The following is a 26,025-nucleotide window of genomic DNA, read 5'->3' as shown; positions in this document are numbered from 1 at the left end:
TCTGGTATCATCTTATTGCCATTTGCTGGAATTGGACTGCTCTGCCTAACAGATGATGGATGTGGAATTGTCCACCTGGAAGATGCTGGATGTGGAATGTTCCTCTGACACATTCCGGATGTGGAATGGTACATCTGCCAGAAGCCGGAGGTGGAATGTTCCTCATGTGAGACTCTGGATGTACAATATAATTCGTGCCAGATGCCAGATGTGGAATTGTATGCTTGCCAGATCCCTGAGGTTGAATTGTCCACCTGCAAAAGCCCAAATGTGGAATGGTCTGCCTGCCAGATGCCAGATGTGGAATGGTGCACCTGCCAGATGCCAGATGTGGAATGGTGCACCTGCCAGATGCCAGAGGTAGAATAGTCCTTCTGTGAGAATCCGGATGTGGAATGGACTTCATGACAGATGCTGGATGTGTAATGGTACAGCGGCGAGATGCCAGAGTAGAATGATCTTCTGGACAGATACCGGATGTGGAATGGAATTCGTGCCAGATGCCAGATGTGAAATTGTACAGCGCCGAGTTTACATTGTGGGATTCACTCACCTAAAAAGGTTACACTGAGGAATTCACTAACATAACATTTTCAATATCGATTTTAGCAAAATTACAAGGTTACACTGTGAAACGCAGACACATAACAAGTTTACATGGTGGGAATCTCTCACACAACAAGGTCAAATTTTGGGACTCACATAATAAGGTCACACTGTGTAAGTGACTCCCATAACAAGTTTATTCCGTGGGACTCACTCACCTAAAAAGGTTACACTGAGGTACTCATTAACATCACATTTTCAATATCGAATTTAGCAAAATTAAAAGGTAACACTGTGAACCTCAGACACATAACAAGTTTACATGGTGGGACTCTCACACATAACAATGTCACACTGTCAAACTCACTCTATACCAATGTTACACTCTGAGGCCCACTAACTAGACAGGCTGACACTGTGGAATTCACTTCCATAACATCGTCACACTTTGAAACTCTCTCATATTACAAGGTCAAATGGTGAGACTCACTCACACTGTGGAACACACTCACCTAAAAAAGTTGCACTGAGGAACTCACTAACATAACATTTTCAATACTGAATTTAGCAAAATTACAAGGTTACACTGTGAAATTCACCCACATAACAAATTTACACCTTGGGAATCTCACACATAAAATGTCACACTGTCGAACGCACTCCATACCAATGTTACACCCTGAGACTCACTAAGTAGAAAGATTGACACTGTGGAAATCACTTCCATAACAATGTCACACTTTCAAACTCACTGACATTACAAGTTTACTCTGTGGGAATTTCTCACATAATAAGGTCAATTTGTGGGACTCACATAATAAGGTCACACTGTGAAAATTACTCACATAACAAATTTACACTGTGGAACTCTCCAAAATAACACGGTTACACTGTGGAACACACTCACCTAAACATGTTTCATTGAGGAACTCACTAACATAACATGTTCAATATCGAATTTAGCAAAATTACAAGGTAACACTGTGAAACTCACCCACATAACAAGTTTACACTGTGGGAATCTCACACATAACAATGTCACACAGTTATACTCACTCTATACCAATGTTACACTCTGAGGCTCACTAACTAGACAGGTTGACACTGTGGAACTCACTCACATAACAAATTTATACTGTCAATCGCCGGATGTGGATTTGTTTGCAGCCAAATGCCAGATGTGGAATGGTCTGCCTGTAAGATGCTGAATCTGGTATCATCTTCCTGCCATTTGCTGGACATGGACTGCTCAGCCTAACAGATGCCAGATGTGGAATTGTCCATCTGGTAGATGCTGGATGTGGAATTTTCCTCTGACACGTTCCGGATGTGGAATGGTACATCTGCCAGATGGTCCTCATGTGAGAATGTGGAAGTGCAATATAATTCATGCCAGATGCCAGATGTGGAATTGTCCACCTGCAAGATGTCAGAGGTATAATTGTCCACCTGCGAGACGCCAGATGTGGAATGGTCCAAATGCTAGATGCCGTAGGTAGAATGGTCCTTCTGTGAGAATTCGGATGTGGAATGGACTTTGTACCAGATGCCGGACGTGTAATGGTACAGCGGCGAGATGCCGGATGTAGAATGATCTTCTGGACAGATGCCGGATGTGGAATGAAATTCGTGCCTGATGCCAGATGTGAAATGGTATGCTTGTCAGTTGCAGGATGTGGAATGGTCCTCTGCCAGATGCTGGATATGGAATGGTCTGCCTGTAAGATGCTGAATCTGGTATCATCTTCCTGCCATTTGCTGGACATGGACTGCTCAGCCTAACAGATGCCAGATGTGGAATTTCCATATGGAAGATGCTGGATGTGGAATGTTCCTCTGACACATTCCGGATGTGTAATGGTTAATCTGACAGATGGTCCTCATGTGAGAATGTGGTAGTACAATATAATTCGTGCCAGATGCTAGATGTGGAATTGTCCACCTGCAAGATGTCGGAGGTATAATTGTCCACCTGCGAGATGCCAGATGTGGAATGGTCCAAATGCTAGATGCCGGAGGTGGAATGTTCCTTCTGTGAGAATCTGGATGTGGAATGGTCTTTGTACCAGATGCCGGACGTGTAATGGTACAGCGGCGAGATGCCGGATGTAGAATGATCTTCTGGACTGATGCCGCATGTGGAATGAAATTCGTGGCAGACGCCAGATGTGAAATGGTATGCTTGTCAGTTGCAGGATGTGGAATGGTCCTCTGCCAGATTCTGGATATGGAATGGTCTGCCTGGCTGATGCTGGAGTGGAATAGACCACCTGCCAGTTGCAGGATGGGGAATGGTTTGCTGCCAGATGCCAGATGTAGAATGGTTTTTTTTCCAGATGCAGGATGTGGAGTGGTCGGCCTGCCAGATGCCAGATGTGGCATTGTCCACCCACTTGATACCAGATATTGACTAGTCTGCCTGAGGGATGCCAGATGTGGACTGGTCTGCCAGCGAGATGTCGCATTTAGAATTGACTACCTGCCAAATGCTGGATGTGGAATGGTCTGCCTGTAAGATGCTGAATCTGGTATCATCTTATTGCCATTTGCTGGAATTGGACTGCTCTGCCTAACAGATGATGGATGTGGAATTGTCCACCTGGAAGATGCTGGATGTGGAATGTTCCTCTGACACATTCCGGATGTGGAATGGTACATCTGCCAGAAGCCGGAGGTGGAATGTTCCTCATGTGAGACTCTGGATGTACAATATAATTCGTGCCAGATGCCAGATGTGGAATTGTATGCTTGCCAGATCCCTGAGGTTGAATTGTCCACCTGCAAAAGCCCAAATGTGGAATGGTCTGCCTGCCAGATGCCAGATGTGGAATGGTGCACCTGCCAGATGCCAGATGTGGAATGGTGCACCTGCCAGATGCCAGAGGTAGAATAGTCCTTCTGTGAGAATCCGGATGTGGAATGGACTTCATGACAGATGCTGGATGTGTAATGGTACAGCGGCGAGATGCCAGAGTAGAATGATCTTCTGGACAGATACCGGATGTGGAATGGAATTCGTGCCAGATGCCAGATGTGAAATTGTACAGCGCCGAGTTTACATTGTGGGATTCACTCACCTAAAAAGGTTACACTGAGGAATTCACTAACATAACATTTTCAATATCGATTTTAGCAAAATTACAAGGTTACACTGTGAAACGCAGACACATAACAAGTTTACATGGTGGGAATCTCTCACACAACAAGGTCAAATTTTGGGACTCACATAATAAGGTCACACTGTGTAAGTGACTCCCATAACAAGTTTATTCCGTGGGACTCACTCACCTAAAAAGGTTACACTGAGGTACTCATTAACATCACATTTTCAATATCGAATTTAGCAAAATTAAAAGGTAACACTGTGAACCTCAGACACATAACAAGTTTACATGGTGGGACTCTCACACATAACAATGTCACACTGTCAAACTCACTCTATACCAATGTTACACTCTGAGGCCCACTAACTAGACAGGCTGACACTGTGGAATTCACTTCCATAACATCGTCACACTTTGAAACTCTCTCATATTACAAGGTCAAATGGTGAGACTCACTCACACTGTGGAACACACTCACCTAAAAAAGTTGCACTGAGGAACTCACTAACATAACATTTTCAATACTGAATTTAGCAAAATTACAAGGTTACACTGTGAAATTCACCCACATAACAAATTTACACCTTGGGAATCTCACACATAAAATGTCACACTGTCGAACGCACTCCATACCAATGTTACACCCTGAGACTCACTAAGTAGAAAGATTGACACTGTGGAAATCACTTCCATAACAATGTCACACTTTCAAACTCACTGACATTACAAGTTTACTCTGTGGGAATTTCTCACATAATAAGGTCAATTTGTGGGACTCACATAATAAGGTCACACTGTGAAAATTACTCACATAACAAATTTACACTGTGGAACTCTCCAAAATAACACGGTTACACTGTGGAACACACTCACCTAAACATGTTTCATTGAGGAACTCACTAACATAACATGTTCAATATCGAATTTAGCAAAATTACAAGGTAACACTGTGAAACTCACCCACATAACAAGTTTACACTGTGGGAATCTCACACATAACAATGTCACACAGTTATACTCACTCTATACCAATGTTACACTCTGAGGCTCACTAACTAGACAGGTTGACACTGTGGAACTCACTCACATAACAAATTTATACTGTCAATCGCCGGATGTGGATTTGTTTGCAGCCAAATGCCAGATGTGGAATGGTCTGCCTGTAAGATGCTGAATCTGGTATCATCTTCCTGCCATTTGCTGGACATGGACTGCTCAGCCTAACAGATGCCAGATGTGGAATTGTCCATCTGGTAGATGCTGGATGTGGAATTTTCCTCTGACACGTTCCGGATGTGGAATGGTACATCTGCCAGATGGTCCTCATGTGAGAATGTGGAAGTGCAATATAATTCATGCCAGATGCCAGATGTGGAATTGTCCACCTGCAAGATGTCAGAGGTATAATTGTCCACCTGCGAGACGCCAGATGTGGAATGGTCCAAATGCTAGATGCCGTAGGTAGAATGGTCCTTCTGTGAGAATTCGGATGTGGAATGGACTTTGTACCAGATGCCGGACGTGTAATGGTACAGCGGCGAGATGCCGGATGTAGAATGATCTTCTGGACAGATGCCGGATGTGGAATGAAATTCGTGCCTGATGCCAGATGTGAAATGGTATGCTTGTCAGTTGCAGGATGTGGAATGGTCCTCTGCCAGATGCTGGATATGGAATGGTCTGCCTGTAAGATGCTGAATCTGGTATCATCTTCCTGCCATTTGCTGGACATGGACTGCTCAGCCTAACAGATGCCAGATGTGGAATTTCCATATGGAAGATGCTGGATGTGGAATGTTCCTCTGACACATTCCGGATGTGTAATGGTTAATCTGACAGATGGTCCTCATGTGAGAATGTGGTAGTACAATATAATTCATGCTAGTTGCTAGATGTGGAATTGTGCACCTGCAAGATGTCGGAGGTATAATTGTCCACCTGCGAGAAGCCAGATGTTGAATTGTACACCTGCCAGATGCCGGAGGTGGAATGGCCCTTCTGTGAGAATCCGGATGTGGAATGGACTTTGTACCAGATGCCGGACGTGTAATGGTACAGCGGCGAGATGCCGGATGTAGAATGATCTTCTGGACAGATGCCGGATGTGGAATGAAATTCGTGCCAGATGCCAGATGTGAAATGGTATGCTTGTCAGTTGCAGGATGTGGAATGGTCCTCTGCCAGATGCTGGATATGGAATGGTCTGCCTGGCTGATGCTGGAGTGGAATAGACCACCTGCCAGTTGCACGATGCGGAATGGTTTGCTGCCAGATGCCAGATGTGGTATGGTTTTTTTTTCCCAGATGCAGGATGTGGAGTGGTCGGCCTGCCAGATGCATGATCTAGCATTGTCCACACACTTGATGCCAGTTATTGACTAGTCTGCCTGATAGATGCCAGATGTGGACTGGTCTGCCAGCCAGATGCCTCATTTAGATTTGACTACCTTCCAGATGCTGGATTTGGAATGGTCTGCCTGTAAGATGCTGAATCTGGTATCATCTTCCTGCCATTTGCTGGAATTGGACTGCTCAGCCTAATAGATGATGGATGTGGAATTGTCTACCTGGAAGATGCTGGATGTGGAATGTTCCTCTGACACATTCCGGATGTGGAATGGTACATCTGCCAGATGACGGAGGTGGAATGTTCCACACGTGAGACTCTGGATGTACAATATAATTCGTGCCAGATGCCAGATGTGGAATTGTATGCTTGCCGGATCCCGGAGGTGGAATTGTCCACCTGCAAAAGCCCAAATCTGGAATGGTCTGCCTGCCAGCTGCCAGATGTGGAATGGTCCACCTGCCAGATGCCAGATGTGGAATGGTCCACCTGCCAGATGCCGGAGGTGGAATGGTCCTTCTGTGAGAATCCGGATGTGGAATGGACTTCATGACAGATGCTGGATGTGTAAAGGTACAGCGGCGAGTTTACAGTGTGCGACTCACTCACCTAAAAAGGTTACACTGAGGAATTCGCTAACATTACATTTTCAATGTCGAATTTAGCGAAATACAAGGTAACACTGTGAAACTCACACACATAACAAGTTTACACGGTGGGCATTGCACATATAACAATGTCACACTGTCGAACACACTCTATACCAATGTTAGACCCTGAGACTCACAAAGTAGAAAGGTTGACACTATGGAAATCACTTCGATAACAATGTCACACTTTCAAACTCACTCACATAACAAGTTTACACTCTAGGAATCTCTCACATAATAAGGTCAATTTGTGGGACTCACATAATAAGGTCACACTGTGTAAATTACTCACACAACAAATTTACACTGTGGGACTCACTAACATAACTTTTTCAATATCGAATTTAGCAAAATTACAAGGTTACACTGTGAAACTCAGACACATAACAAGTTTGCATGGTGGGAATCACTCACAATAAGGTCACACTGTGTAAATGATTCACAAATCAAGTTAACACTGTGGGACTCACTTACATGAAGTTTACAATATGGGATTCCCTAAGTGAACAAAATTGGACTGTGAAACTCTCTCACATGACAAATTTACAGTGTGGAACTGAATCACATAACACGGTTACACTGTGGAACTCACTCACATAACAAGGTTATACTGTGGAACTCACTCACCTAAAAAGGTTACACTGAAGAACTCACTAACATCACATTTTCAATGTCGAATTTTGCGAAATTACAAGGTTACACTGTGAAAATCAGACACATAACAAGTTTACATGGTGGGAATCACTCACATAACAAGCTCACACTATGTAAATTACTCACAGAATTTTACACTGTGGGACACACTAACATATAGTTTGGAAAAATGGTTACACTAAGTAAACAAAATTATACTGTGCAACTCTCTCATATGACAAGTTTACACTGTGGAACTCACTCACATAACAAATTTATACTGTCAATCGCCGGATGTGGATTTTTTTGCTGCCAAATGCCAGATGTGGAATGGTACTCCTGCCAGATACTGAATGTGGAGTGGTTGGCCTGCCAGATGCCAGATTTGGACTGGTCTGCCAGTGAGATGCCGGATTTAGAATTGACTACCTGCCAGATGCTAGATGTGGAATGGTCTGCCAGTAAGATGCTGAATCTGGTATCATCTTCCTGCCATTTACTGGACATGGACTGCTCAGCCTAACAGATGATGGATGTGGAATTGTCCATCTGGAAGATGCTGGATGTGGAATGTTCCTCTGACATATTCCGGATGTGGAATGGTACATCTGCCAGATGGTCCTCATGTGAGAATGTGGATGTACAATATAATTCGTGCCAGATGCTAGATGTGGAATTGTCCACCTGCAAGATGTCGGAGGTATAATTGTCCACCTGCGAGACGCCAGATGTGGAATGTTCCACCTGCGAGATGCCGAAGGTGGAATGGTCCTTCTGTGAGAATCCGGATGTGGAATGGACTTTGTACCAGATGCCGGACGTGTAAAGGTACAGCGGCGAGATGCCGGATGTAGAATGATCTTTTGGACGGATGCCGGATATGGAATGAAATTCGTGCCAGATGCCGGATGTGAAATGGTATGCTTGTCAGTTGCAGGATGTGGAATGGTCCTCTGCCAGATGCTGGATATGGAATGGTCTGCCTGGCTGATGCTGGAGTGTGATAGACCACCTGCCAGTTGCAGGATGGGGAATGGTTTGCTGCCAGATGCCAGATGTAGAATGGTTTTCTTTTTTTTCCCAGATGCACGATGTGGAGTGGTCAGCCTGCCAGATGCCAGATGTGGCATTGCCCACCCACTTGATACCAGATATTGACTAGTCTGCCTGATAGATGCCAGATGTGGACTGGTCTGCCAGCGAGATGTCGCATTTAGAATTGACTACCTTCCAGATGCTGGATGTGGAATGGTCTGCCTGTAAGATGCTGAATCTGGTATCATCTACCTGCCATTTGCTTGAATTGGACTGCTCAGCCTAACAGATGATGGATGTGGAATTGTCCACCTGGAAGATGCTGGATGTGGAATGTTCCTCTGACACATTCCGGATGTGGAATGGTACATATGCCAGATGCCGGAGGTGGAATGTTCCTCATGTGAGACTCTGGATGTACAATATAATTCGTGCCAGATGCCAAATGTGGAATTGTATGCTTGCCAGATCCCGGAGGTGGAATTGTCCACCTGCAAAAGCCCAAATGTGGCATGGTCTGCCTGCCAGATGCCATATGTGGAATGGTCCACCTGCCAGATGCCAGATGTGGAATGGTCCACCTGCCAGATGCCGGAGGTGGAATGGTCCTTCTGTGAGAATCCGGATGTGGAATGGACTTCATGATAGATGCTGGATGTGTAATGGTACAGCGGCGAGATGCCAGAGTAGAATGATCTTCTGGACAGATACCAGATGTGGAATGGAATTCGTGCCAGATGCCAGATGTGAAATGCTACAGCGGAGAGTTTACAGTGTGGGACTCACTCACCTAAAAAGGTTACACTGAGGAATTCACTAACATATCATTTTCAATGTCGAATTTAGCGAAATACAAGGTAACACTGTGAAACTCACACACATAACAAGTTTACACGGTGGGAATCTCACATATAACAATGTCACACTGTCGAACACACTCCATACCAATGTTACACCCTGATACTCACTAAGTAGAAAGGTTGACACTATGGAAATCACTTCGATAACAATGTTACACTTTCAAACTCACTCACATAACAAGTTTGCACTATGGGAATCTCTCACATAATAAGGTGAATTTGTGGGACGCACATAATAAGGTCACACTGTGTAAGTGACTCCCATAACAAGTTTATACCGTGGGACTCACTCACCTAAAAAGGTTACACTGAGGAACTCATTAACATCACATTTTCAAAATCGAATTTAGCGAAATTAAAAGGTAACACTGTGAAACTCAGATACATAACAAGTTTACATGGTGGGACTCTCACACATAACAATGTCACACTGTCAAACTCACTCTATACCAATGTTACACTCTGAGGCCCACTAACTAGACAGGTTGACACTGTGGAATTCACTTCCATAACAATGTCACACTTTCAAACTCACTGACACTACAAGGTCAAATGGTGAGTCTCACTCACACTGTTGAACACACTCACCTAAAAAAGTTGCACTGAGGAACTCACTAACATAACATTTTCAATACTGAATTTAGCAAAATTACAAGGTTACACCGTGAAACTCACCCACATAATAAATTTACACCTTGGGAATCTCACACATAAAATGTCACACTGTCGAACACACTCCATACCAATGTTACACCCTGAGACTCACTAAGTAGAAAGGTTGACACTGTGGAAATCTCTTCCATAACAATGTCACACTTTCAAACTCACTGACATTACAAGTTTACTCTGTGGGAATTTCTCACATAATAAGGTCAATTTGTGGGACGCACATAATAAGGTCACACTGTGAAAATTACTCACATAACAAATTTACACTGTGGGACTCACTAACATAAAGTTTACAATATGGGATGCCCTAAGTACCCAAAATTATACTGTGGAACTCTCCAAAATAACACGGTTACACTGTGGAACACACTCACCTAAACATGTTTCATTGAGGAACTCACTAACATAACATGTTCAATATCGAATTTAGCAAAATTACAAGGTTACACTGTGAAACTCAGACAAATAACAAGTTTACATGGTGGGAATCGCTCACAAAACAAGGTCACACTGTGTAAATTACTCACACAACATGTTTACACTGTGGGACACACTAACATATAGTTTAGAATATGGGTTTCACTAACTAAACAAGATTATACTGTGGAACTCACTCACATGACGTTTACACTGTGGAACTCACTCACATAACACGGTTATACTGTGGAACTCACTCACCTAAATAGGTTACACTGAAGATCTCACTAACATAACATTTTCAGTATCGAATTTAGCGAAGTTAAAAGGTAACACTGTGAAACTCACTTACTACATAACAAGTTTACATGGTGGGAATCTAACACATAACAATGTCACACTGTCAAACTCACTCTATACCATTGTTACACTCTGAGGTTCACTAACTAGACGGGTTGACACAGTGGAATTCACTTCCATTACAACATCACACTTTGAAACTCATATATTACAAGCTCAAATGGTGGGACTCACTCACACTGTGGAACACACTCACCTAAAAAATTTGCACTGAGGAACTCACTAATATAACTTTTATAATATCGAATTTAGCAAAATTACAAGGTTACACTGTGAAACTCAGACACATAACAAGTTTACATGGTGGGAATCACTCACAAAACAAGGTCACACTGTATAATTTACTCACACAACAAGTTTACACTGTGGGACGTACTAACATAAAACATAACAACTACAGCACGGAAACAGGCCATTAGGCCCTTCTAGTCCGCACCGAACCAAACACCCCTTTCTAGTCCCACCTCCCTGCACAATGCCCATAACCCTCCATCTTCTTCTCATCCATATACCTGTCCAACCTTTTCTTAAATAATACAATTGACTCCTCCGCCACTATTTCTCCCGGAAGATCATTCCACACGGCTACCACTCTCTGAGTAAAGAAGTTCCCCCTCATGTTACCTCTAAACCTCTGCCCCTTAATTCTTAACTCATGTCCTCTTGTTTTAATCTTTCCTCCTCTTAACGGAAATAGTCTATCCACATCCACTCTGTCTATCCCTTTCATAATCTTAAATACTTCTATCAAATCCCCTCTCAACCTTCTACACTCCAAAAAATAAAGACCTAAATAGTCCAATCTCTCCCTATACTCTAGATGCTTAAACCCAGGTAACATTCTGGTAAACCTTCTCTGCACTCTCTCCACTCTGTTTATATCCTTCCTATAATTAGGCGACCAGAACTGCACACAGAACTCCAAATTAGGCCGCACCAACGTCTTATACAATCTCAACATCACCTCCCAACTCCTATATTCCATGCAATGATTGATAAATACCAGCATACTAAAAGCCTTCTTCACCACCCTATTCACGTGAGTTTCTACCTTCAGGGAACGATGTACCGTTACTCCTAAATCTTTCTGCTCTTCTGTATTCCTCAATGTTCTCCCATTTACCACGTATGTCCTATTCTGATTCTTCTTACCAAAATGAAGCACCTCACACTTATCAGCATTAAATTCCATCTGCCATTTTTCAGCCCACTTTTCTAAGCAGCCCAAATCCCTCTGCAATCCTTGAAAACCTTCTTCATTATCCACTATTCCACCTATCTTAGTATCGTCTGCATATTTACTAATCCAATTTACCACCCCATCATCTAGATCATTAATGTATATAACGAACAACAATGGGCCCAATACAGATCCTTGAGGCACACCACTGGTCACCGGCCTCCAACCTGACAGACAATTATCCACTACCACTCTCTGGCCTCTCCCTTTCAGCCAATGTTCAATCCATTTGACTATCTTAAAATTTATACCTAAAGACTGCACCTTCCTAACTAACCTTCCATGTGGTACCTTATCGAAGGCCTTACTGAAGTCCATATAGACAACATCCACTGCGCTACCCTCATCCACATTCCTAGTCACCTCTTCAAAAAATTCAATCAGATTGGTCAAACATGACCTTCCTCCCACAAATCCATGTTGAGTGCTCCTGATCAGACCCTATCTATCCAGATGTTTATAAGTACTATCTCTAAGAATTTTCTCCATTAATTTCCAATTGAATCCCATGTTATGTGACCCAGTGAAAATTCTGCCTTGAAAGGACCACAGCTTCCTAATTTAAAAAAAATTGTTATCGAGCAGCTCAAATGAGATATCTTGCTTCTTACTTTGAAAGGGAAAAATTACCATAAAATAAGAGAGAGAAAAGTAGAAGAATTTATATACAAGTGGGAATTGAAATTAATGGTTGGTGGTAGAGATACACCATTTTTGAAACATATATGGAATAAAATAAATGATGAATTTGGTGTAAGTGGATGTACATCACCCAGAATAACTTTGATTTAAAATCCTCGGATCATTTTCAAAGGAGCGTCAATTTCTGGATATCTAGTTTTGTAAGGGGATTATGAATGTTGAAGATTGTTATGAAAGGGGCCAATTAATGTCCTTTGAGCAACTGAGAAATAAATATCATATAACTCATAGCAATCTTTTTTGGTATTTCCAATGAAGAGCATATTTGAAGGATAAGTTAGGAACAACCATGTTGTACTGAAATAGAAATTCCTTACAAAGAGGAATTGTTAAAAAATTTACTTCCATGATGTCCTCTTTATTACAAGTAGGAACTTTTAAATGAGGAATTCTTAAGTCGAGACAAAGGTGGGAAATGGATCTGAACATTGTAATCGATTGGCAAATATGGGCAGATCCATATAAGGATCTCAATGTAAGATATAAATTAGTTCAGTATAATTATTTTTACATCAGTCATGTAGCAGATGTCAGCAAGGATTTTATCTGAAAGCTGCACCTGGAGTCAGGTGACTCAAGCAGTTGGATTTGAAAAGCTCTACAAGAAGCTGATTTGGCAAGAGATCACATGATATTGGGGAGTTGTATTAATTTTCTTCAACTCAGCATTTTGGATCCATTGACCAGAGTTCCACACTGCAGCAGTGAGGAAGGAATTCACAACTGGTTTTTCTTCTACAGTTACTTCTTACACTAGAGAAATTGAATAGAATAAAATCAGAATTATCAAATCAATGTTTTTCTTGCATTCAATTTAGCTTTGTCCTAATGCAAGATCTTTTTGGGGAGAATTACAAATTTTTTGGAACAAGTTACAGGAGTTATTTTTTCGCAAAATTCAACCTTAATTTTATTGGGAAATATTGAAGGAACAAGGCCCAAATTAAAACTATTAATATATCAATTGAAATTTGTTAAATAAGTGTTAGCGGAGATGAGGAAATATATTGCACTTATTTGGAAATCAGATATATTTTTTGGGATGCCAAGATGACATGCAAAAATTTAAAGTTATATTCCTTTTGAAAAAAATTACATATAGCTTGAGAAATATATACTCTATGCTTTTGCAAATTTGACACCTGAATATTCAAATATTAGGCTTCAATTTGTAATAATGCTCTTTCCGTCCTTCTACACATGCGAGATTCTCCTCTAAGTTGTAACATTTTTATTTAGATGTGTTAGATTTCCTCACCACCACGATCTCTGGGGAAGCGGAGGTCTAACACAGGGCATCAGAAAACAGGAAGACCACACACCATCAACAACTGAGAAGCAGAGGATTCAATCCAATGGTCAAGGTCCATGGAAGCAGACCATTGAGGGTTTCTGCAGCTGAAGGTCCCACATAGGTGACAGGCTGTTGGTAATTTGAGGAGAGGAACCCACGCAGGCTTTGAGCTTCTGGAGAAAGCAGTCATGGGACTCACATTAGGTCATGGATTGCTAGAGGCTGGTTCCAAACTGGCTAAAAGGGTATCAGGTATCAGACGGGATACTATTGGATGTTAAATGGTTCCTAATCATGTCAGAGGTTAAAAACAGGAGCTCACATTGCCAATGACTTGGATTGGTCTGTGAGCATTGAAAGAGAATCCACAAACCCTCAGTGTCTTGGCCCAGGTTTCAGGGTGGAGGTTGGGGGGAGAAGACGACTCTTGCTTCTTTCTCTGAGTGCAAGAGGCATTTCAGGCAATTTCTGCCAATGGCGAATCTGTCTGCCTCTCAGCAGGAAAAAAGCAATTTTGTGTGATATGACACCTTTTAATTACATGACAGTAAATTGTCTTCTGAAATAGAGAGGTTCAAGTTTCAAACTATTACACACTCCACTCACCAGAGTGTGAGAGATGGGAAAATTGATCTAAAATTATGAACATGGAAGAAACTAAAGTTCATCAGTAAATGGCTGTAACCAGTTCAAACAGGATAAGCTTGGGGCTTAGGATGCAGGAAAGCAGAGTCAGCACAATTAACATAAGAATCTTCTAGTCTTTGTGACAAGACCATAGGACTAAGATAAGGAATGGTAAGGTACAATAGAATGTAGGAAGTTGAGGTAGTCTGGATCAGATAAGGGTCTCCTAGCCCTGGACAGAAGTACCAAGTCATACATTTCTAATTAGCTAACCTTACACAGATTTATACATATGAAATTAGCCAACCCTAGATAGAATGAGTCAACTCTGCATATCAAGAGACTGTAGCCCAGAGAATCAGGAAGGTGTGAATAAGGACAATGACATGATGGGGCACCCACAGGATACCCCCTGGTCCTCCAAGTGTACTGAAACTGCACGTAGGCAGGAAGGATTGCCTATGCCAAACCCATCCAGGGGGCAGAAGAATGTAAGGGGGAGGGCACTCTGATACTGAAATTGACTGTATAAAAGTTGGGTGAGCCCCAGTGTATGTGTGTATTCCCAGGGTAAGGGGAAGCACCCAACTTTGCATTGTTGTAGTAATAAATGTTCTTTGTTCTCAATTTTTGTCTCGAGCAATTTCTTTAAAGGTACTTTAATTTCTAACAAATGGGGGTTCGTCCGGGATCACACTCCCTCCACTGACAGAGTGCCCCGACGACGAGAGTAGGTGCACCCCGGCTGATTCAGCTGGACTCACGGGCGACGGGTGGCTGGTCAGTGGAAGAAGCGAGTGATATCCGAGAAGAGGCATTGAGAACAAACGATGGAAGGAAGCGCACTAGAGCAGTACTACTAGAACTCGGTAAGAGTATTTTACTTGTTTATAAGCATGGGAATAATGGGTAGCAAAGAGGAGAGTCCTGGTACAGGATGTGAACACCAGATAGCTACGTACAGCCCGCTTGGGTTGATGTTATCTGAGTGGGGCACAGGAAAGACCCGTGGTAAAGAGAAACTGACGATGGTCAGGTATTGTTGTATTGAATGGGTTAAATACCTGGTTAAAGGGAGCTCCGTGTACTGGCCAAAATTCGGATCCGAGGATGAATGGATGTGTAAAGCTTTGAACCTATGGCTCTATCAAAACCAGAAAGACAATGTTGAGAGCAGGGAATATGCAGCCTGCTGGCTCAAGGGATCCATTGAACAGCTGGTTTTGAATGAGAAAGAATTCAGGGATAAGAGAGAGGAGGAACCTCTTGTCCCTGAATCACAGGGTTGGGATGTGTTACATTCCCTCCCTCCACCCTATGTTCCTCCTATGCCGGCTCCTATCTTTCCTTCCCCTCCTATGACCTACCCTTCTGCACCTTCCCCACCTCCCCCACCACTAGAGAAGAGAGAAGAGAGCAGGAGTGGTATGATAACTTGCTCACAAAGCACTCGATTACCACCTCTGTTGGCAGGAGAGAGAGGTAACTTTAATTCAGAACAGCGTGAGACTCTTCAGGAAGAAAGGGCAGAACCCTTTGATTCATTTCCCAGGGAGCAGGAACCCAGACCTAATAAGCCAGAAACCAATTGGATGAGACCACGGCGGGAAGTTCCCATGGGAGAGGGTCTCGGTTTCGTAAATGTGCCCCTGACCAGTACTGAAGTGCGTAACTTTAAGAAAGAACTGACCTCCCTGATAGAAGATCCCCAGGGATGTGCCGAACAGTTAGACCAATTTTTGGGACCAAATATATATACAATATGGGGGTCTCGACATAGAATCCCCAGCAGGGGAACAATTGGTACTAACAGGTTTTGTTACCAACTCAGCCCCAGACATTAGGAGAAAATTACAAAAGACAGAAAATTGGCATGAGCAGGGAATAACCCAGCTTCTACAGATCACACAAAAAGCATTTGTCCAGACATCTGAGGATAAGCAGAAAGCAAAGGCTAACATTTTGATGCAAGCAGTTAAAGGAATAGTAGATGAGTAACATGGAAAAGGCAGGGACTGTGTGCCAGCTCCTGAATGTTGGGAGAAGCGTCGGGAGTGGGAGAGAAGAGACCAGAGATAATTTCATAAATCATGACTTCCCACTTCAGTCACTGACCAATATTGATTAAAATTCATGCTAAAAATTAAATGTCATAAATGATCGTTTTTCAATACTGTAGAATTAGCGAATTTAACTACCAGTTAATTCCAATTTATGAAATAAATTGTATTCAAATGTGATTTTGCACAGGGAGTACCTGAGAGTTGAGTGATGTTATAACATTTGCAGGGAGAAATGTTTGCGCAAATAGGGTGAGTTCTATACATCTTAACTTTAAGTGTATGTGAGATAAAGAAAGGATCTGATGTGTAAAGTGGCTGGATCAGCCAGTTGAAAGGGGAGTGTGCATGTCCCTTTAAGTGCACTGTGGCACTTGAAATTGAGGCTTCAGGCTCTTGTCTTGCAGTTAGAGGTATTTCTTCTACACATTCAGCAGTCAAGGTCCGTGATTTGAAAGATCACCCACCTCTGGAGAATAAAGATACCTCTGGGGATTCCTATGGGGATTCCTATAAGTTTAATCATTCATTTCTCTGGTGCATTTTCCTCCGGAGTGAAATTAATGCCTCGGCACAATTTCTCTGTATTGCCGCTGTTATTTAATTCATGATAACTTTCCCCCATTCATCAGGTTTATATTTAAATCCGGTAGTGCGGAAGTTACATTGTAAATAATCACGGAGGTAAACCCTGCGCAACTGGATTCAGCTTTTTTTTTCTTTGGCTTGGCTTCGCGGACGAAGATTTATGGAGGGGGTAAAAAGTCCACGTCAGCTGCAGGCTCGTTTGTGGCTGACAAGTCCGATGCGGGACAGGCAGACACGATTGCAGCGGTTGCAAGGGAAAATTGGTTGGTTGGGGTTGGGTGTTGGGTTTTTCCTCCTTTGCCTTTTGTCAGTGAGGTGGGCTCTGCGGTCTTCTTCAAAGGAGGTTGCTGCCCGCCAAACTGTGAGGCGCCAAGATGCACGGTTTGAGGCGTTATTAGCCCACTGGCGGTGGTCAATGTGGCAGGCACCAAGAGATTTCTTTAGGCAGTCCTTGTACCTTTTCTTTGGTGCACCTCTGTCACGGTGGCCAGTGGAGAGCTCGCCATATAACACGATCTTGGGAAGGCGATGGTCCTCCATTCTGGAGACGTGACCCATCCAGAGCAGCTGGATCTTCAGCAGTGTGGACTCGATGCTGTCGACCTCTGCCATCTCGAGTACTTCAACATTAGGGGTGTAAGCGCTCCAATGGATGTTGAGGATGGAGCGGAGACAACGCTGGTGGAAGCGTTCTAGGAGCCGTAGGTGGTGCTGGTAGAGGACCCATGATTCGGAGCCGAACAGGAGTGTAGGTATGACAACGGCTCTGTATACGCTTATCTTTATGAGGTTTTTCAGTTGGTTGTTTTTCAAGACTCTTTTGTGTAGTCTTCCAAAGGCGCTATTTGCCTTGGCGAGTCTGTTGTCTATCTCATTGTCGATCCTTGCATCTGATGAAATGGTGCAGCCGAGATAGGTAAACTGGTTGACCGTTTTGAGTTTTGTGTGCCCGATGGAGATGTGGGGGGGCTGGTAGTCATGGTGGGGAGCTGGCTGATGGAGGACCTCAGTTTTCTTCAGGCTGACTTCCAGGCCAAACATTTTGGCAGTTTCCGCAAAGCAGGACGTCAAGCGCTGAAGAGCTGGCTCTGAATGGGCAACTAAAGCGGCATCATCTGCAAAGAGTAGTTCACGGACAAGTTTCTCTTGTGTCTTGGTGTGAGCTTGCAGGCGCCTCAGATTGAAGAGACTGCCATCCGTGCGGTACCGGATGTAAACAGCGTCTTCATTGTTGGGGTCTTTCGTGGCTTGGTTCAGCATCATGCTTAATGGAGAAATAAACCTGCGAACTGGTCTATGGTGCTGTGTGAGTACTGCAATAGGTGGAATATGATTTAAATTGGTGGCATCGTTCAGAACAATTGGGTGCATAAGAATAATAATATCATTAAGAACTCACAGATCTTGTACCAGATGCTATTCAGTACATCTTGACTTAAGGACTGGAGAAATTGGCATGTTAGAATGAGATTGGCATGGCACCAATATTTCTTGATTCAATAATGACTCCACAAGCTCCAGGATTCATGCAGCAGAACTTTTAAGTGGAATATAATAGAAACTAGCCTGTACTTAAATGATTGTGTGTGCAATCTTCATAAGAACATCTTTTAACTTTTTTTGGTGCCTGTTTTACAGACTGTTTTAAATAAGGCCAGCTCCTGTGAGCTGTGGCACAAGGCATTTTACTTAAGGCAGAACTAAAGGTTGAATATGTTTCAAGTTCTCTTGCAGGGGCTCTTGTGCTGCAATGTCTGTTATGTACTCACTCTAACAAATTGGAGGGTTGTGCCCCATACAGACAAGCAGCTCCAACTGCATTTTAATAAGGTCTAACATATTCAAAACCCATGCAAATATGGTTTGTGTTTCATTTTACAATTTTTACACTAACACAAAGGAAAGTCAGATTGTTATTCATTTTATTAAAATCTAGTGATTGGTTATATGTAAAAGCATGGCAAGAGGATCAACTAAAACCTGCCTGGGATGGTCCCTTCTGTGTACTTTTAATTACAGACACCGCAGTAAGAACAAGAGAGAAAGGCTGGACCCACATTCAAAGAATTAAACCAGCTTCTGAACCACAACATCACGACACACAGATTCAACCCTCAACCTGGCGTGCAGTTCCTCATCCTTCAGACCTGAAACTTACACTGCGCCGTGACAAAGTGCCGTAATGTTACATTTATTGTTGTATTTTTTTAACTGTTTATACATTTATTGTTGTATTTTTAACTGTTTATTTTTTTTAACTGTTTATTCATTTATTGGGGTATTGTTTGTTAACTGTTTATGTCACTTCATTACTCGCTATGTTTTAAGTCCCCCTGGAATAGGGGCAGCAGAGGTTACAATTGTGCTCCTTTAGAATGTAGACAGGGCATGGATTTAATGTATAGTCATAGTGGGATATGGGTTAACAAGGGATTCCAATACAGACCAGGGGAACTGAACAGCTTTAGTGGAGTACATCTAATTTGTATCTTAGCCTACACAGGTATTAAAGACAGGAGTTTTGAGGCGATAGCACAAAGGACATGGTGGGACAAAGACAGACAGAATGGTAGTCAGGATTGTACATGTAGCAGAGAGAGAGAGTTAATACATATACTAATGTACACAGACAGGCTGCAACTCACAAGTTCAATGATACATCTGCTAATGTTAGCAGACAAGCTGCAACACACAGTTAAATCACAAGAAACAATCCCCCCCAGCTTGGTCTCTTTTCATCACCCCGTGAAGGGGAGCACCAGTTTCCAACAACGTGAGCTGCTTGACACTTTAATATCAGGCTCCAAACAGCCTTCGGAGATCGGTGGCCCTAGGGTTCGGGGCTGAAGAGGACATCAGATACTAGCCACAATTCAACGGAACCGCCTGACTACTGCTACTTGTTCGCTGCTGAAGGCAGTGTCTCTCACAGACTTCGTCAGGACAATGCTTACAAAAGTCGGGTGGTTAAAAGACACTGCTTCAATGTTTCAACGTGAATCTGCCCATGCCCATGTTCAGACGTGGCAACTTCGGACTGATGTGGGATGGCTAGACTCTTTACTGAGAACTGGAGCCTGATACTCGCAACCCTAATAAGCAGCTGGACTCGCTACTCTGACCTTCATGGTGCTCCCCTACCTAAAGACTTTACACAGGTGTTACATTTCGGTTATTGACCAGCTGGGTAAAACAACACCTTATTAGTATTACTGATCTAAAAGAAAAGTGAGGATTGTGAGAGATGGGAAAATTGATCTAAAATTATGAACATGGAAGAAACTAAAGTCCATCAGTAAATGGCTGTAACCAGTACAAACAGGATAAGCTTGGGGCTTAGGATGCAGGAAAGCAGAGTCAGCACGATTAACATAAGAATCTTCTAGTCTTTGTGACAAGACCATAAGACTAAGATAAGGAATGGTAAGGTACAATAGAATGTAGGAAGTTGAGGTAGTCTGGATCAGATAAGGGTCTCCTAGCCCTGGACAGAAGTACCAAGTCCTACATATCTAATTAGCTAACCTTACACAGATTTATACATGTTAAATTAGCCAACCCTAGACAGGATGAGTCAACTCTGCATATCAAGAGACTGTAGCCCCGAGAATCAGGAAGGTGTGAATAAGGACAATAACATGAAGGGGCACCGACAGGATACCCCCCCTGGTTCTCCAAGTATACTGAAATTGCACGTAGGCAGGCAGGATTGCCTAATGCCAAACCTCTCCAGCAGGAGGCAGAAGAATGTAAGGGGGAGGGTATTCCTGTACTGAAATCAACTGTATAAAAGTTGGGTGAGCCCCAGTGTATGTGTGTATTCCCAGGGTAAGGGGAAGCACCCAACTTTGCATTGTTGTAAAATAAATGTTCTTTGTTCTCAATTTTTGTCTCGAGCAATTTCTTTAAAGGTACTTTAATTTCTAACACCCTGGTCCTCCAAGTATACTGAAACTGCACGTAGGCAGGAAGGATTGCCTAATGCCAAACCTCTCCAGCAGGAGGCAGAAGAATGTAAGGGAGAGGGTATTCCTATACTGAAATAAACTGTATAAAAGTTGGGTGAGCCCCAGTGTATGTGTGTATTCCCAGGGTAAGGGGAAGCACCCAACTTTGCATTGTTGTAAAATAAATGTTCTTTGTTCTCAATTTTTGTCTCGAGCAATTTTTTTAAAGGTACTTCTATTTCTAACACTCAGAACACTTTCCATCAACTTGCCCACCACAGACGTCAGACTCACGGGCCTATAATTCCCAGGATTACATTTGGACCCTTTCTTAAACAGCGGAACCACACATGGAGTAATTCATGTTCTGTTCTGGGATTTTAAATAAATATTAAGAAAGAGAGAAAGTGTTCAGCCTGGACTAGAAGGGCCAGGCTGCCTGCTTCAGTGTGTCATTGTGAGATGGTTCTAGGAATGGTGCATCTTTGAATATCTGTACCATGTCTAAAGTCTAGTAACTTGTCGTGTAGAACTGTAAGGTCAGGCAGCTTTTACACCTTAAAAGGAGATTTTCTTTGGGGGTTTCCTCAACTTATAATCATATAATTAATAATAGATCAACATCAGGCAGCTTTTACAACTTAAAAGGAGATTTTCTTTGGGTTTTCATTGGTTGGTTTGAGTGACATCACAATCCCCATTCACTATATAAACATCATGCAGTGGGCAAGTGATCGGATTATCTGATTGATTTTCAGCTATATTCAACGACTCTCGCATCTAATTATGCTTCAAAAAAATAAAATTACCCCAATATATTTCCCATCTCACCACCCCACTAGAAAAATGGATACGATAATAGAAGAAGACGACGAAGATTTCACAATCGTCCTGAAAGACTCAGGGAGTTCAGGTCACTGTCACCCCAGAGAACATCCAGTTCGCATTGCATGGGAGGAGGATACGCCGATAAGACCATGGCGGATCCTCCTTAGAAACATCTTGAACCGGGTGGCAGTGACCTGGAGAATGTGCTGCTGTCTTCAATGAAGAACCATCCTTGGGCATCTCCAATGCCCCATCCTTGGGCATCTCCATCGCCTGCCCGAGAACATCAACATTATGGTGCCCATCATCTCTGCATAGAAAGTGTATAATTGTCTAAAATGCCTATTTTTAATAAAATATGGAATGTTAACTTTATAAAACCGAGTGCAGGTGTCATATCTGCTTTTACCTCTATGTCTGGTAGTTCATGCTCTGCGCAAAATCAAAACTCTGCCTGCACATCTCTTTTAAACTTTCCATCCTCTCCCCCTCTCTCATCTTCATGCTGTGCCCTCTAGAATGGAACCTCATTATTGTGAGGACAAAGGTTCTGACTGTCCACCCGATCTGTGGTATTGGTTGACAATGTAATGAAGTGAATGTGCTGGGTAGAAGAGTTAAGATGTTATGATAACCCTATTCTGAAAGATAGAGCAGACTTTTAAATGATTATCACCTCTTCCATAAATAAAGCCAGCCCCTGGTCTTCTGCACAAATAACACTATTCCCTGCTGTTACACATAACCAGCTGTCAGACGCAGCCCATTCATAAACGGGTTCCCACCCAAAAACAACTGATGGCACAACAAGCTTGTCAAAGAGAATGTGGAAACATCAAAAGCCTGCAGAGGGAGCAGAGCAAAGGCCCTAATGACTTTGCTCCAGTGTCTTTAATTTAACTAACCCTGTTCAAAATCATGATCACTGGGGAAGCAACATTGACATGTGCCAAGTGCTAAGCTCACACTGTCTTAAAGGCCCCTTTTGATCATATCTGCCACAAATCCATATCTTTTCATTCTAGAAAGCCAATTCTATGATAACCATTTTCCTGTCTTTAGAAATAAGAAAACACTGTAACACCTCAGCTTGAAACAATCCCCTCGAAGAAATGGTCACTTAATCAAATGCACCAAAATGTCTTCAATATTGTATTCAGTAACCTTGTACTTTGAATGAGGTTCAACAGTACTGGGGAGGTGACCTTGTCGACCCAACCCTAATTACTGCTCATTCCCACTAGTAGGACTCGAATCAATTCTCTGTGTGTTGGACTTTGTGGTTTGGTTGGACTTCTTGTACCTTGACAGGACTAAAGTGTAACATTGGCGGAGTCGGTAATCTCTCACTGGGAAGATCACTATGTATGGTGTAAGTGGCCACAAGGTCACTGGGACATCGGACGGAGCACCAGTGCACCTTGGGACCCTTGAGCCCGAACTCTTTCCCATTGTGGTCCCTCATACGAGGATGATCTGGGTCCCTGCCGAGAGAAAAAGAACCAGGCAAAGAATCCAAGACAGCGCATATGGCGCCAAGGGCTTATGCTGAGATTACCTACAGTGTTTCCATTGGAAGGAGATTATCTGACTCTTGGGTATCGTTTTAGGGCAGCTGGTTGCGTTTCAACCAAGTCAATTTTAAACTATTTGAACATAGTGCGCGCGACTCCAGAGATGAAACGATTGTAAAGGTTCACCATCCCCGTGAACTTCCTTCAATCTGCTGCTCCAGAACTCCACCAATCACTGTTCCTGAGGTATCAACTGTGAGGGCTGTGGGTGCATTTGGCCTGGGTGGACTGGAGCGCAGCTTCCACGAATACTCGTGCAGAGTCGTCCCAGGTCAAGTCTTTCGCCTTGCCAGTCATCAGGGTGAAAAGTGGGCGTATCACTCGAACAGCTGCAGGGATGAACCTCTGAGAAAAGTTCACCATCCCCATGAACTCCTGCAGTCCTCTGGTCATACTGAGCCTCGGGGATTTGCGGATGGCCTCCACCTTGCTGAATAGTGTTGTGGCCCCGTCTTTGGTAATCCTGTGACCCAGGAAGTCAATCGTGCTCAGTCCAAACTACCATTTGGCCAGGTTGATTGTAAGGCCCAACTCACATAGGTGATTGTAGAGTCTCCTCTGCCTTTATTGAGGCTGGAAAGGCTACTTTTATACAGTTGGAGTTCCCGCATAATAACTTAAATGGGATTCCCGCCCGCGGGAACATTCTTGCATATGACTCCCCTTCTTCCCCAGCCTGGTGTTGCTTTGTTAGCTGGGCAGCCTGGCCAGCCCCATTTTAGGGCTGCCGGTCTTGCACTGCCCCAGCTTCCAACCGCGCTGGTTCCCAATGCTGGGGATCACGTTAGTGAGTTATGCCGCTGTTTATTACTGCGTGTTGTGCTGGCCTGATCTCCGCACTTGTGGGCTACCATTATCTTTATATAATATTTTCCAATCATTTTGATCTATTTTTCTGCCCAAAACATTTTCCCACTTTCATCTTGGTTTTGCAATTGTGTGTGAGAGTCTGTGAATGCATTAGTGAGTACATGTGCATGCAAACATGTGTTTGTGCACGAGTTCATGAGGATGCAGGCGTACGTTCATGTGTGTGTGTGTGTGTGTGTGTGTGTGTGTGTGTGTGTGTGTGTGTGTGTGTATGTCCATTTGTGTGTGCACATGAACGTGCGTGTGCATGTGTGCATGTGGGTGCATGTGTGCAATAAGCCGGCATGCCTGTGTGCGAGTGTGTGCACGAGTGGGTGAGTGTGTGCATGTATGCATGTTTACATCTGTGTGATTGTATGTGTGTGCACTTTTGTGTATTCACATGTGTGTGTTTGTAATGGAGAGGGGTTCATGAGGGGTCTCATTGGTAGCCGTACACAGCATCGACCGAATTATGTGGGGCATCTCAGTCTGGGCATCCTGACAGTACTCAATGGCCCACCCTTTCGACGAGAGCCAGGAGGATTTCCTTCCAGAGCATCCCATTTTTGTGTTCAACTTGCCCATTACCTCTTAGGTTATAACTTGTCATGCGTCTGGTCGCGATACCCTTCGCTGTCAGGTACTTTCGCAGCTCGTCACTCATGAAACTAGACCCCCAGTCACTGTGGATGAAAGCGGTGTAGCCAAACATGGTGAAGATCTGCCCCAGGGCCCTGCTGACGGTGGCCGTAGAGGTGTCTGTTCAAGGGATAGCGAAAGTGAAGCCTGAGTACTCGTTCACTACCGTGAGGAAGTAGACGTTTCGGTTCCTGGAAGGCAGGGGCCTTTTGAAGTCCATGCCAAGATGCTCAAAGGGCCGAGTGCCCTATACAACATGGGCCTGTGGCATACAGAAGAAATGGGTTTGATACTCCATGCAGACCCAGCACGACTCAGTCATGTCCCTGACGTCCCTGATGGTATATGGCAGGTTCTGGGACTTAATGACATAGTACAACCTGGTGACACCCGAATGGCAGAGGGACTCATGCAATGTCTGCAGCCTGTCATTGTGCAGACAAGGCCTGTGTCCCTCGGCAAGGGCGACCATTTGGCTCAGGAGGGTGGATGGGACTCTGTCCGTGGGAACCCAAAGATGGGGGTTAATCACTCCTTGAGTGTATCGTATTTGCCTTCTTTGGTTCACAGTTCAATCTCACTTCTCCTTCTTCCAAGTTCTCTGGATGCACGCAATTCTTATGTTGTATATAAATTTCACCAGGCTTTGGTGCTTGAAAGGTAAATGTTTACCACTCAGGACGGTTCTTGTAGGGATTTTAGAGAGAGATTTGTTGTTCCAGGATCTCCACAACTGAGGTACCACCATTAGTCACCTCAATATCTCACTGATGAAACTTGCCCCGTCAGGGTTTTCCAGATGGTAACTTCTTTCTTCAAGCTACCACAGAGTCCCATTCCTCTTACTCCAAACAACAGGAGTTCTTTCTTCTGCTCAAGCTGTTAGATAAACAGAACCGGGGTGTGACTTTCCTGTAAGCACCCTGCAGAAAGGTACTTGTGGTCATCCTGGCTCCATTTCCAAACAATGGTCATTCATTTTATGACATCAGTTCGATTAACACCTACTTGTGAATGTGCATAATATTCTCCAGAGAGCTTCAATCTTTCTTC

General features: G+C 43.4%; 1 long non-coding RNA gene across 1 annotated transcript in view; it reads left to right on the top strand.

The window, feature by feature from the left end:
• The window catches only part of LOC138759068 (uncharacterized), a 217,247-nt gene extending 197,525 nt beyond the window's left edge, over positions 1–19,722 (top strand). Inside the window, exon 4 of the long non-coding RNA XR_011354626.1 lies at positions 19,152–19,722. This is a non-coding gene — a long non-coding RNA (uncharacterized lncRNA). The remainder of the gene's footprint in view (positions 1–19,151) is intronic.
• Positions 19,723–26,025: the final 6,303 nt, after the last annotated feature.

This window comes from Narcine bancroftii, chromosome 3 (assembly GCF_036971445.1).
Source record: "Narcine bancroftii isolate sNarBan1 chromosome 3, sNarBan1.hap1, whole genome shotgun sequence".
NCBI classification, from domain to species: Eukaryota; Metazoa; Chordata; class Chondrichthyes; order Torpediniformes; family Narcinidae; genus Narcine; species Narcine bancroftii.
This window is presented reverse-complemented; position numbering and strand designations above follow the sequence as displayed.